The sequence below is a fragment of the Mastomys coucha genome, unplaced genomic scaffold, assembly GCF_008632895.1.
Source record: "Mastomys coucha isolate ucsf_1 unplaced genomic scaffold, UCSF_Mcou_1 pScaffold6, whole genome shotgun sequence".
Lineage (NCBI taxonomy): Eukaryota > Metazoa > Chordata > Mammalia > Rodentia > Muridae > Mastomys > Mastomys coucha.
Window position 1 is genome coordinate 86,780,476 of NW_022196912.1, and position 14,629 is coordinate 86,795,104.

A 14,629-nucleotide genomic window follows, 5' to 3' on the forward strand; every position below is an offset into this window, starting at 1 on the left:
TCAGAGGTCAAGTCAAAGGGCACGGTCGCTGGGAGCCTCACCCTCTTGCCCAAACAGAATACCCCTGGACTTCTCAATGACCACCACTGGTTCTGCTAGACTGGAGGGCGGGGAGGGGGCGGGTCTGGGGGCGGGGAGGAGGCTGGCACAGAAGGACAGAGAGGCATCTCGGTAAATGTAGTTCCTAAGCTCGAGGATAGAGAGGCTGTTTCCGGCTCATTCTGTAGGATCCGGACTACAACTTCCAGAATCCTGAAGGCCAGTCAGAGCGTCCATGCGCAGTGGGTGCCACCTTGTATCCTATCAGAGGAGGCGAGGGTGATGTCACCTGCGAGTTGGTAACCTACGAGCGGCTGTGAAGGGAACTGTTTAACCGGATCCCATTGTACCGGGAAGGCAGAGCGGCCTTTCCAGCATGCAGCGGCTGCTCAGGTGAGGGGACGCCTCGGTTCGCCCGCCGCACTCATTCATTAGCGGCATCACACCGTGGCTCGGGGTGGGCGTGCTGGTTCCTCGCGCTGTCGCGGCGCGCCCTCCTGCTGCTTCCCGGAGCTCCCGGGCCAGTAGGTAAATATTAAACTCGTCCTTCAGGTTGGGTCTGGGTGGGAACAGGACCGAGACAGCTACGGGCTGCCAATCTAGGCTTTGGAAAATGGCTGCAGCGCGGCACGAAGCGAGGCGAGCCTGAAGGAAGGCGTCCCCGAGGATGGGGTCCCTCCCTTCTTTCTTTCCGAAGCGCTCGGTGGCAGTGGAGCCGGCCGGGTACATCTCTCTTCCCGGCCACAGGATTCCCGGGGCCAGGGCTGAGGGAGCTGCTGCAGCGGGCGGCGCTCCTGGGCCGCTGGCTCTGTAAGATTCGTGGGCACGGCGGTGGCCGCGATTCCCCACTACCATCCCTATCACCTTCGGGTCAGGTCATACTCAAAACGGAGGAGCTGACTGTAAGCCAGGCAGTCTCCGAGCTTACTGTGTGCGGAGAGAAGGAGGAAACCTGGCATTGCGGAGGCTGCGAGCCGGCGGCTGGCTGCGGCGCGGGCAGGCTGCGTCTCCGGGGGGCGGAGGGGGAATGGACAGGCTTCCCTGCGTCCTGCTTCGAGGGGCACATCTCAGACTTGGCTCTGCCGAATCGAGCCCTGCAAAGGGCACCTGGGCGTGGGCTAAACACTCTCCTTAGAACCATGGTGGTGATGGGGTGGTGGATAACCTAATGATAAGGTTCGCTGTAGGGGCAGGAGGGCTGGATAATCGGGTTTATCTAACTGGTGCCCTAAACCGGCTGTTTGTAATTGGCTTGTCTTCTGACTGGAGAGGAGAGCGAGGCGAGGCGAGCGAGACAAGGCCCGACCCGGCCGAGCCCCGGGCCGGACAACTCTAAAGTCTTCTGGCTTTTCTTTTCCCTTTCTGCGTCAGCTCCATTCGTTCGTTTACTCACATTCATCAAACCCTTCTACGGTCTTTTGCACGTTGCTTACAATCAAGGTTTGGGACGTTCTGTCCCCTCCCCATAAAATGTTTTACTGTGCTCAGAAATAGATTCCTGCTTTCAGTCCCTCTCCCCCACCGTCAATGTTGGAAGAGCATCCAGAGCAAATGCTGCCCGTGACCGTTTTGCCCCCATTGAATTGGTAGTTTCTTGAGATTTGAGCCGGACCTAGTGAATTGAAGCATAGTTTGCCTGCAAGACGAATCCGGTTGCCATGGCGACTTCTGCCTTTGGAATCTTAACAGCTCGCACTGCTGTTTCAATTCGTTGTGGCTCTGCGGGCAGCTGGGAGGGTGTGGTCGGGGGGGGTGTGGTGAAATGTTTGCCCTGGGTCCAGCTGCTCCCTCTTCCTCACCCTCTTGGCAGCTCTGGGACTCCCCATATTCTTTCCTACATAGCTTGGATACCGTATTTTTGGACACTTTCCCCTCCCACGTGCCTATACATCATCTCAAAACGAATTGTCTGGGGCTTTTGTTCTAAGGTAAACTAAAATTGGAAGATGTTTTTCCTCCAACAAGTGAACTGTATCTTTCTATCATTATCATAGTTAATAGTGCTGGAGGCAATTTACTTAACAAGGTCACTCCTCCCAGGCCTACACAGCTCCCGGGTCAGCAATTACCTGAAGTGCCATTACCTATAAATGACAGAGCAATTAATAATTGAAGTTGAGGTATGGAGAACACAGATCGCATTTATTTTTATAAAATCTAAACTCCAGCCGAAGATCCCTAAAGTGAAGCTCTGGAGGCTGAAAACAGGAGCCCTAGGTCCTGTGCCAGCACTTTATGTGCTGTTCTGCTGTGGACTAACAGTTAGCCCTGGGGGTACCTGTCATTTCATTGGTAATGTAGTCAGGGGAGTTCAGAGAATTCCTAATGTTGGCTTTAGGTTTAAAGTTTTGTGACCTGGAAAACGACCCCCTCCTCCAAATAACACAAGGCTTAAACCCAGCTCTGACATTGTAGCATTCGATTTGTGTGGCTGGCCCCCAAATTAAGATCCTTGGGGTTACTGTTACAAAGCGGACAGGACAGCTATAGTAGTATGTTAAAATTTATAGTACACTTGATACTCCTATTATCCCAGCATCTGGACTTTTAGGTTTTAGTCACAATTAGTTGTTTAGATTCTGTGGTTTGCAGACTCTCGATGAATGTAGTTTCTTTGTGACTTAATTGAACAAAAGGCATTTACATTATATTAAGATGTTTGTTTTTCATCTCCAGTTTGCATTCTGTTCCAAGTGTGGTATCTCTCAGAAATGGGGGTGGTGTATATAGGAGTGTCTATGCAAGTGCATTCATGTGCAGGTTAACACTTGGGTTGTTGTGCCAAGTGGATAATGCTCACCGTCTTAAGTACGTAGTTACATCACTCTGAGGCAGCGCTAGCAGAAGTTATCACTCTCTTATTTATTTATTTTTGTTCTAGGATTTATAAGAACAGCAAATGTCCTTCATTTATTATCTTATTTGTCTATGCTTCTTGGTGCTAAGCTCTTTGAAGGCAGGGTCTTTGTCTTCTCAACCTTCCCAGAATTTGGAACAGGTCTTTTAATAAGCATTTGTTAAATGGGTATTAAGGAGGGTCGGAAATCCAAGGTTTGTATTCTTTCTCCTGACAGTCATGTAATTTGTTGTAATAGTCCCCTCCCCACTTTTTTGGTCAATACACCTTGCTACAATTTTTTCCATGAGTATAAAAATTATACACACACACACACACACACACACACACACATATATATGGTTATTTTATAATTACTTTTGGAATTGATTCACATACATAGGTTATGGTTTTTCTTGTTATAGTTTCTTAGTGCACTTAATGAGATACTTTTATTAGTAGTACTCTCCTTGGCCCAGATAATTTTCCCAGAAGGCAGATGGCAGGAAACTAAGGAGAAAGACAAAGGCAAAGATAGTTAGACACTTTTATCAATCCACTAGTGGCTCCTGGAGTTGCTGGGAGACAGCAGTCTGTCATCTGGGGCAGAGTGATTCTATAAACAGGATCTGCTGTTCCAGGCCAACCCTAGGAGAGGACATTTGTCTGGTGTTGGTAAAGTTGGTATGCGGTGGTCATGTCCTGTGGGTCTGGAAAACTGGAACCATCTTGAGAAGGGTGATAGAGAAGGGTCATTGTAGGTTACATCCTTGAGTGGAATTTGAATCCTGGCTTTCCCTCCTTGGTGGATAGCTCTGAGTGTTGAGAATGTGCTTGTGCATAGAGCTACTTTGTTGAAAACGCTGCTTCTAGTGTTAGTAATAGGCTTCCCAGAACAAATAAGGTGTTTAAAAAACAAAACTCAGTTAAGACTGAAACAGTTTCATTTTGTAAATATTTAGAGTGTGGCTTTGGCTTGAGCATCTTAGCTTCTTCTGTGAAAACACTTCAAAGGGACAGCTGGATTGGAGGGAATCAGCATTTCCCACAAAGCTCAGGACCACTGAGAGCTTCAGGTGTTTGGTTCAGAAAATGACCCACAGAGCTTGTCAGTGGGGGACCGGTCTTCCCTAGCATCCTGTATTCTTGTATCTAGGTCTTAAGTCTATATTCTAATAGTTCAGGAAAAAACCAAAACAAAACGTTGCCAACTGAGGTTGCCAAACTTGTTTTCTCTACTGGGCACTCCAGTTGAAATGAAAGTGCCCCCAGACCCCCCTCCAGATAAGGATTGTGAATTACTGTCACTTGTTCTGGTGTTAACTCAGTAATGGAAGAAATCGTCCTAGTTAATTTTGAAGCTAAATACTCAAAACAAATGTCTGTCCTTTTTTTTTTTTAGGAGCTGAAGGGGTTGCATAGGCTCTGTTTCAGTGTTCATTTGTTTCTGCTTGTGGCTTGTGCGTAAGTCTTGTTGGCAGACCAGGCTGAGGTGGAGTTATAGATTTCGAAGTTATTTATCGAGTGGATTGTCCTTTATGTATTTTGTGGCCTAGGTTGCTGGTAGAGACCATGTCCTCACCTCCTTAGTATCCCTGTAGAAAGGAGGACAGTTAAAGGTGAGATGCCAGTTGATCTCAGTGACCTATATTCTGCCCACAGCAGAGAAAGGTGGTGTTCATCTTTTATTTTTTGGTACCCTACCAGCTGTCCCAGGAGCAGAGAACAGAGCATCTCCAAGGGAGCTTGCTTCCTAGTGTTGAATCTTAGTACAGCAAGGGTCCTGTCCCCACCACCTCACCCCCTACCCTCAGTTGAGACAGGTTCTCATGTATCCCAGGCCAGCCTTAAGTACAGTAGAGGACAGGTTTGAACTTTTGATTCTCTTGCCTCTGTCTCCCAAGTGCTTTGATTATAGACTTGTGCTGCTATGCCTGGTTCACAGGTGTGAAATAAGGGCTTTGTGCATACTACAGAGGTACTCTATCAACAGAGCTATCCCATGTGTAGCAGCACTTGAATGAAAAAGCTTTTGAATTTCCTTTTTGCTATATTTCATAAACATATATTTCATATAGAGAGAGTATCTGAAAAAAGGAAATATTTTTATATCCTATATTTAAATTTTGGAGATTGTCCAGTTTCAGACCCTATGATTTTTCACTGGATTGAATCCATCATCTGGGTGGGTACAGGCTTCTCACCTAGTAAAGGGCAACAGACGCCTACTTTAACAGCTAAGAGTCTAAGAGGGGCCTAGCATCCCAGTTTCCCTCCCTTTTAAGGTAAACTGTGAAAGCTCTTTTGAAAAAAAAAATAATGAAAACTTTAGAAGTAGTTAAACATGCAATCTGATATTGAATATCCTTAGGCATTAAAACAACCCTTTTCCCTTCTCCCTGCCTCAAAAGAGAGACTCATTATATTGTAGCAAATTTGGAGCCAAGTAAACAGCTGTAATTCTTAAACCATAGCTACCATTGTGAATTAAATGTGGTAAACTAGGGAAGTAAGTTTCTTTTCCAGTGTAGTCGGTGTGACTTCCTGACGTCCTCTTTTGGCATAGAACTCAATATTGTGCAACATTGACAATATTTGAAGTAGACAATTGACTGAAGCATAAACTTGGTAATTTAGGGGAATAATGGGCAAGCTGCACTGTAATAACAGAGATTGCCAGGAAGGGAAAATGCAAACACAAGCCTGTTTGCCATTAGGCTACTGAGACATAATACCTCTTCGGTATACAGAGACTTGGGGAGCTTTCTCTCCCAGCCCATCCATCTGGCTACATTTCCTAAGTATACCATTCACCTTTAGCAAGAACCAGGAGCTCATTTCTTCTGTAAATTGCACCAGGTTGGAGTTGATGTTCCTTCTGTTCCTGCCAGGCACACAGTTCGGGTCACCTGTTAAACTGCTCTTTGTCCTTTTCACTTCAGAAGAAAATACCTGTGATGCAATTGGCAAACATTGCCTGTCTCCTGGGTGCTTTGAGTCTAGACTTCCAAAAGTAGATAGCCCAGGTCTTAGCTTTGAGCTTTGTTGCTCAAACATCTGGTTACTTTTCATTTTTTAGAGATGGGCCTTTATAGTCTTAGGTATTGGCGAGGCTTTTGTTGTTAGAGATCTACAGAACAGTTCTAGATTATGGTTAGATCACCTTATTTTTGAGTCATGTACCTGTAACAACTCACCATGGTGTCTTTCTCTGTGTGTGCGTGTGCACACACACGCATACTTTTGGCTGCAAAGCAGACTAAAACTAGATAATGGATCACAGCTATTCAGAGTACAACCATCACTGCCAGGGGCAAAGGAAAGTGTCTTGTTATAAGATGACAGTTTAGTTTCTTCAGACCCTGCTAGAGGCAAGAGTTTGCCAAGGGATTGTGTTAGTTGTCCTTTTGCGAAAATTGGGTCAGAACTAGAGACAGCTCAATAACAAGTTTGCCAAAGGCTGCATTCTTGTGTGTTTCCTTTCCTGGGGAATGGCAGGTATTAGCAGTAAGTGTTTGGGGGTTGCTTCTGGGCTCTGCCTTCCCTGCTGAACTCCCTGGGTCCATAGAAGTTGTCTCTCACACCCTGTTGTCCCATAAAGTTCCTGCAGATTTGTACCTGAGAGAAGGAGTTGGTGGCATTTACCGGACTAGCCTGACTGTTCTCATGTGCCTGAGCATAGATATTTGCTTTGGAGCAGTTTGACAAAACTAAGCAGTGAAATGTTGGGCACAAGTTAAGCTGGAATCTGCAGCGTTGTAACAAGAAGGGTCCTCCTGAAATCTGTGAACTTACTGCAAACTATTGGAAGGGATATTTTTAAAAAGACTGGACTAGTGAGATGGCTCAGGGGGCAAAAGTGCTTGCCTGAAAAGCTGGAAGACTTGAGTTCCATCCCTGGAGGGCAGGCAAAGGTGGAAGCAGAGAATACTGTAACCTGAATGAACAGAAACAGCTCTTTAGACTTTAAGAAAACAAGACAGTAGATTAACAGCTGTAGCTAATCCAGTATTAATGGCTTTTATTTAATTCAGGATGATGGTGGCAAAATCTCAACTAGCATGTCTGTTTTACTCCTCCATTCCTGTTTGTATGTGGCAGTCTGTTTGTACCGGAGTGCTCCCCCAGTGCTTAGCGCTCAGTGGTAATGTGAGCCAAAAGTCAGGAAGGACGAAGAATAAATAAATGCTTGAAATCGAAGCCAGTGACTGAGGCTGACTGTAGGGTGTTCTTTGAAGGTTAAACAGACAAGCCTGCTTTTATCCTTTTGTATTTTTAATCAAGGCTCAATTAATTTGTCTATGTGTACCTGCACGAGTTTGTGTGCACTATTTGTTTGCAGATGCCCCAGGAGTCCAGAGCGTATCAGATCCCCTGGAACTGGAGTTACTGATGGTTGGGAGCCATCTCATGGGTCCTGGGAATCAAACTTAGGTCCGCTGCAAGAGCAGCAAGTCTTCTTAAGGCTGAGCCATCTCTCCAGCCCTGTGTTTGTATTTTTGAGATCAAGAGTAGAGACTAGATTGAACTAAAAAAACTGTGACCCAGTTGAGGCTTCAGACTCTGTGTGGGCAACATAACTGTAGAACTCCAGAACTGCTTTGCCTGTGACATCTGTCAGGGACTGATTAAAAATTAAAATCAAGCTACCTATGTGTCTAATCTGTACATACCCATCCATCCATCCATCCATCCATCCATCCATCCATCCATCCATCCATCCATCCATCTTCCTCTGGGTTGTAATTTGCTAGCCCTGTTCTCAGGAACATGGGGCTGTTTTCACATGGCCTGGTTCAGTATCAGGGGAGCCACAATCCTTGGCCTTACGATGTGGCATTCTCCAGAGCCCAGAACAAGGAGAGCGCTCTCTGAGAGCACGACTCACCCGGCAGTTCTCCCACTAGGGCTCAGGTTGTTTTTCTGATGGAACAAGATGAGGGAAGTAGGTGGAGGGAGGACCAGGAGTTACTGGATTTCATTTATCTTATCACTGGTTTCCCTCTGGATTGTCTTTGTTTACAGTCTTCTTGGGCCAGGAATTCCTCTAACAGAGAGTACATTCTCAGGGATATGCTGCTTTTACAGAGCATGCACACACTCAGGGACAGGCATACCAGGGCTTCCAACAGAGAGTACACAACGCACGTACTCAGGGACATATCTTTAGGGGCCAGAGGAAGTGAGTAGTCACAGTAGGTTTAAAGTTAACCTCTGTATATGACTCCTCTTTGGCAGGAATCCAACTCTGAATGTTTGATACTCCGGATGGAATCTTTTTTACCTGCTTGTGCTTTGCAGTCCCACACAGGGAAAAGAAATGCCAACTGGTGTGGTGTTCTGATTTGGGTGGTCCCACTGATGCCTTTTACCTTTCTTGGGCCTCTTTTTCCTCATTTGTATGACAGCGTGTTCACATGGAATTCTTTTGGGTGAAAACTACACACTGTTAGGAGTTAGAGTATCATTAGAACAGTAATGACCTAATTTATTTAGCTGTCTCAGTAATTTGTGTGTAAGAGCCACTGTGCACATAGGTTTAATAACATCTGTTGGATTTGCCTGTCCAGTTTCCTATCCTGATTTCTGCTCTGGGACATGGACCTGAGATCCTTTTTATTTCTGGGCAGACCCTATCCTCTGGGTCTATTGCCAAACACCTGACCATAGGAAGGAAGTTCCTGAGGATATAAGAGATGAAACTAGGCATTATCTTTTGGTGATATTCCATTCAATTTAAATTGGTAGTCTCTTTAAGCTAGAGTAACACCAGCAATGCTTCACAGGCTACTATTGCCTGTGATTTTTTTAGCCAGTAGTAGTTTCATGGGGTTGGTCCCTGTGTCCTAAGCAGGTCTGAAAAATGCCTATATAGACAAGTATGCCCTTGAACTTCTAATCATCTGTCCTCACCCTCAGAAATGTGGGATTACTACCATGCCTGCTTTACATGGTGCTGGGATCAAACCCAAGGCTTTGAGCATGCTGGGCAAGCACTTTAACCAAGTTACATCTCCGACCCAGCACTGCTCTTAAACACTGGCGGGTGTGCGTGAGCGGTTTTTCTCCAAGTACCACAGATCTCACCCTGCCCTTGTGCCACATGCTTGGCCATTTACTTCACAGTGTTATCTCTTTACTTCCTTGGCCCTGGTAACATTAAATGTGTAATTCTATAAAAATATTTTTACATTATTTATCGTGTGTGTGTGTGTGTGTGTGTGTGTGTGTGTGTGTGTGTGTTTGTGTGTGTTCTAGTTTGCTGTCCATTGCTGTGTTAAACACCATGACCAAAACAACTTGGGAAAGAAGGATCTATTTCACCTTATAAGAAATACCATGTCATAGCCTGTCTTTGAGAGAGGACAGGCAGGAACTGGAACAGAAATCATGCAGGAATGCTGCTTACTGGTTTTCTCTCTCTCTTGCTGTAGCTCAGTCAGCTTTCTTACCTAACCTAGAACTATCTGACTGGTCCTCCTACATCAATTATCAATCAATGCCCCCACAGACATGCTCGCAGGCCATTCGGATTGAGGCCACCCCCTAATGGAGACTCCCTCTATAACTCTGGGCTGGGTCAACTTGACAGCTGATGCTAACTAGGGAGAGGGAGGGAATCAATTTGAATGCAAATGCAAATTCCAGGATGTGCATGTGTACCTGTGGAGGTCAGAGGACTCCTTTAGCTAGAGTCAGTCCTCTTCCATCATGTGAGTTCTGAACTCAGGTGATCAGTCTTAGTGGCAGGTAGCTCTTATCTGCTGAACCATCTCACTGGCTCAGGAATATCATTCTTAACTGAAACTAAAGGTTTATGAACCTGTAGTCCTCTGGCAAATGGTCCTTTCTTCTTCTCTGATCCCTTGTTTCTCAACCTAAGCATGGTTGAAATCTGGCCTGAATAATACTGCTGTGAGGGAGGTCTCCCTAGTGCAGTGTTCAGCCACACTCCAACCTGTATCCATGTGTGCATACATGGTCATGGCAGCCGCACCCCAACCTGTATCCATGCATGTATCCATGCTCATGGCAGCCACACCCCAACCTGTATCCATGCCTGTATACATGCTCATGGTGCCCCTCCTTTGTTGCAGCACAACCCCAAAGTCTTCAGATGTAGCCAGCTATCTCCTTAAGAATAAAATTGCCCTTGTGGAGAATGAGTGGGAAGATTTCGGCTGGTCCAAGGGCTTTAAACATTGAAGCAAGCTTACGTGTTTAGGGATAAATTGGACTTCTTTTGGGAAATGGAGCTGCCCCTGCTGATTTTATTTATTTGGGCAGTTGGTTAAAGCCAAGGAAAAGGTCAGTGGATTAGACCCATTGGGGTCATTTCTCCATTCTTCCATGACCACAGCCTGGGAAGCCAGCCACATTTTAAGGATATGTCCTTGGTCACAACAGGGGACCCTGTGAGACACTGGTGCTAGCCAGGGTAAGCCCACCAGCGCCAGTGAGTAAACAGCTTTGAAGCCTGTGGCCTGGGTTTGTAGGTCAGTTACATTATCTCTGGATAAGGAAGACAAGGCTTTGGGGACTGGGAAAGCCAAAGGCCAGCCTGCTTTAAAAGCAGCTTTAGCCTTTAAAAAAACCGACAGCATGTCCCAGAACAGCATAGAAGAGCACTGGCTTGCTACACTTCCCCCAACCCCCCACCTCCTGCCAGACAAGAATGTCTTTCAAACATCTCTCTAAAACTTGGGTTTTGGCACTTCCCAAACTTGCCTTTCAGAGTTCAAAGTGAAAATGTTGTCGCACTTTAATTAACTGACTCAAGATCCTTTTTTGGTCAGCTAATGCAAACATAATGTGTGAGGGGGCATGGCTTCCATTAAGCAGTTAGCCAGCACTTGGGAGATGGCTCAGATGATGGCAAGTTTGAATACCTGACACCCACCTAAAGAGACACACACAGTGTCAGCCTGTAGTCATAGCTGGGGAGGCAGTGAATCTTCGAGTGCACTCCATATTTACTGAGAGACTTGGCCTCCAAAAAATGAGGCAGAGAGGGGTGTAGAAGGTCACGTGGCACTGACCTCTGGCTAACCCCCCCCCCCCCCATCTACAGGTGCACACACCCACATGAATGAGTATATTGATGCTACCCACAAACCACACACAAAATTAAAGAGAAGTCAACCATAATTCCTTCTCAGGGCCTAGGTGGACTTCTGAGGTCATCTGCACCCCTCCTTGGGGTCTACTGCGTCTGTTCTTCCAGCCAGCCATTAGGCTGATTTAAGAAGGAGATGCATGAGGAGACTGGTTCACAACATCTTAGGGCCCCAGCTCCAGGACTGTCATGGTCACCCCAGGAAGTCCTAACATGAAAATGTGAGAAGACCAGAAGAACTTGGGTTTGGGAAGTGTGAGTCTCATTGCTCATTATGTGTCATGCCATCTGTCTGTCTATCTAAATGTTAACTTTAAGAGTTTGCATTCATTTTTTATTTAGAATTTTGAATGTATGAGGAAGTTTTTTTTTTTGTTTTGTTTTTTGTGGGTGGTGTAGTGCATATTTGTGATATGCTGGACTTAGTGCTTCTAATAAGTGTGGCGCTTTATGTTATTTAACTGAAAAACCTGTAAGTACCTGGAAATGATCTTTCCCCCAAGATGTTTCCCTGGGAGGCTTCTGTGTACCCTTTAACCTATCATTTGTAAGAAAGGGTTACAGACACTGCCTGGTCACAAGTGCTTAATACTACGGGTCTTTGGAATAAAGCTGGACAGGGGAGCAGTCTCGAGTGCTCTCTCTAGCATCTGTTCTAGAGGCTCAGAAGTGATCTAGAGAGCTGGCTAGTTTACAGCTAACCCAAGCTCTTGAGAGTTCACTAGTTGACTCTGCCCCACACAGCAGAGCACATCTGGCGCTGCTGTTTCCTTCCTGAGTGTGCGCCTTTCCAGCACTCCATCCCCATGGAAGAGCTTGGGGTCAGAGTTATAATAACCAAGTGGGGGGTATTGACTATGGATGATCTATCACTTGTGTCAGTGTGCATGTGTGGTGGCACGTGTGTGTGTGTGCCATGGCACATATTGTGAGCTTAGAGAACAACTCATAGGAAGGAGTCCACTTGCATCAGGTAGCTCCCAGGGACCAAACTCTGTTAGGCTTGATGGCGAAGGCTTTAACCCACGGAGCCATCTCCCTGGCCCTACAGTGGCTTTTTAAAAAGATAACTTTCAGATTCTGATTCCTAAGCAAGCGTAGCAGAGACAAGAAAACAAGTACGTTTTAGGAATGGTACATATAATAATTTATGGGCTCTACCATGAACTGGGGAAGTAACACCTGAAATCACCCTTCTCTCTGCAAGGAGAATGTGTTTGATGTTGGCTGAGGACCTCAAGAGTGCTGGCTTACGTTCTTCCCGTTGCTCATATTTCCCTTTGTCTTACAAAAGTCTTGTTCTACTCTATCAGACTTGTTTCTTTGGCTTCTGAAATAAACAGATGACCTTGTGCAGAAGGGCTTTTCCCAAGTGGAAGGGTCATTGTTTCCACTCTGAGGAATCTCATGCTTTGCTTATTTGGAACATTTCCAGCTTTCCTTTTTACTTATTTTTGCATTCACTTACTTTGCGTGTGTGTGTGTGTGTGTGTGTGTGTGTGTGTGTGTGTGTGTGAAAGTCACAGAAGTTGTGGCAGGGTATTCTTCATGATAATTAAAGTGGAAACAGAATTTAAAAGCCTCCTGAGTGGATGACATGGTACAGAGACCCTTCCTGTTTCCTCACGTCTCTCCCTCAGACTTCCCCCTTCCCATTGCATCGCATGTTTCAAGTATAAAAATGTATTTCAAATATATTGCAAAGAAGAAAGATGCCAACTTTTTTCCACAACACATACCCAAACAGAAAAATTAGTATAAGTAGTTTGCAAACTTTCCTTGTATGCACAGCTTTGATACTAACTTTCATCTCTACTGTCAATAGCTCTTCATAAATTCTGGATATCAAGTCATATCTTCTGGAAATATTTTTGTATCGTAGAGTACATGTCTTAAGAAACCAAGACATCTCCCACCCCTACCCCTGCCCAGCTGGCATGCATGTGGAGGCCAAAGGTCAATGTCTGGCATCTTCCTCGGTCTTTCTCCATCTAAGTTCTAGACACAAGGTCATCCCATAACTCACCAGTTTTGTCTAGACTGGTTGACCAGTGAACTTTGTCTTTGCTTCCTTAGCGATGGCGTTGCAGATGTGTGTCACCACACCTGGCTTTTATGTAGGTATGGGGATCCAAACACAGGTCCACATGCAACAAGTGTGTTTCCAACCGAGCCGTCTCTAAAAACAGCTACAATCCATCATCACAGCTGAAGTTTCTTAAGCTAATGCATATTACATCTCCAAACATTTAATCAGTTTAAAGTTCTTGTCTATCTGAAATATTTATTCAACTCTGGAGTCAAGCTTTACACATGGTGGTGGTAGTGGTGGTGGTGGTGGTGTGTGTGTGTGTGTGTGTGTGTGTGTGTGTATGTGTTCCTGTCTAAGTCTCATGCACTTGTTTTACTTTGCCTCTTGTGAGAACTTCATTAGCTACTCTACAGAATTTCCATGTCTAGAACTCATGGTTCAGTCTGTTTCTGTTGCCTCTAGTTCTTGTAAATTGGTTAAAATGAAAATAATTGATGCCTTGAGCCATCTGTTCACTATAGAAGCAGGAAAGCTGCTTGCTAAGCAGTGTGAGGCATCATTAGAGACTCGTGTGTAAATAGACATTTAGAGAGTGAGTGCATGGAAGGGAGAAGCAAACGAGCGAGGGTTTTCGTCTAGATTCTTAGTTTAAAAGGAAGTGCAGTGCTTATATGCTGATAGAGTATGGATCAGTTAGGAGTCTTTCAGGCAGTCTATAATGGTGTAAACTATAATGGTGGAGGTGGAGAGAGGCTTCCATTTCCTTAGCTGTTTGTTTGGCCCAAGTGGGATTTTTGTTTGTTTGTTTGTTAAATTACACTTTAGCTTCTTATAAGAGAAAAGTAGTCTTAAAGCAGGAAAGAGTTCAGATCTGAGGTCTGCAAAGGAGCCGGCTCTTGAAAGTTGGGAATCATAAAATTATAACTTTTTAAAATTAACCATGGCATTGCTAGCAGTGGCTCAGCAAACACATATCCTTTGTTCTCAGAGACATGACAGATATTTTATTTTTAAAAATTCAGCATACAGCCGGGCAGTGGTGGCGCACGCCTTTAATCTCAGAACTTAGGAGGCAGAGGCAGGCGGATTTCTGGCCAGCCTGGTCTACAGAGTGAGTTCCAGGACAGCCAGGGCTACCTGGCCAGAGAAACCCTGTCTCGAAAAAACAAACAAACAAACAAAAAATGCACCATACATGTTATTAGAGTCACTTTATATGACAATAACTGGATGAAGATAAGGCAGTGTGATTTAAACTTCACTTAGGAGGAAAATAACCTTGAGTTGAGGTAAATGAGCACACAGCAGCTTGGAGCGGGGACTGGAGAGGTCCCAGGAAAGGGCAGCTAGTGCAACTTGTAGGCTTCTTAGCCTGTGCTCTTCTTGGCAGCCAGCTATGTAGCTACCATTGCAGTGCCAGAGGGCCACAGACAGTATGCAGACAGATGGGTCTGACTGGGTAAGTGCTGGCTGCGTTGGGCTAGAGGCGGGGCTTGCTGCCTGAAAACACTGTGCACTCATTTTAGGAAACCTACTTTTGTTGTCCTGTGACTAGTTGAAATTATGCATGTATATCTTTAACATATATATATATATATGTATATAT

General features: G+C 45.3%; 1 protein-coding gene across 7 annotated transcripts in view; it reads left to right on the forward strand.

Annotated features, from left to right (window-relative positions):
* Nucleotides 1-304: 304 nt before the first annotated feature.
* Nucleotides 305-14,629, forward strand: part of Daam1 (dishevelled associated activator of morphogenesis 1) — a 150,105-nt gene continuing 135,780 nt past the window's right edge. For 2 of the 7 annotated variants that reach the window (XM_031356974.1, XM_031356980.1), the window contains exon 1: nt 305-567. The gene's annotated coding sequence lies outside the window, so the exon portion shown is untranslated. Of the gene's footprint in view, nt 568-640; nt 763-782; nt 850-14,629 lie in introns of those variants that run through there. The other 5 variants (XM_031356975.1, XM_031356981.1, XM_031356977.1 and 2 more) reach the window with 4 other exon arrangements.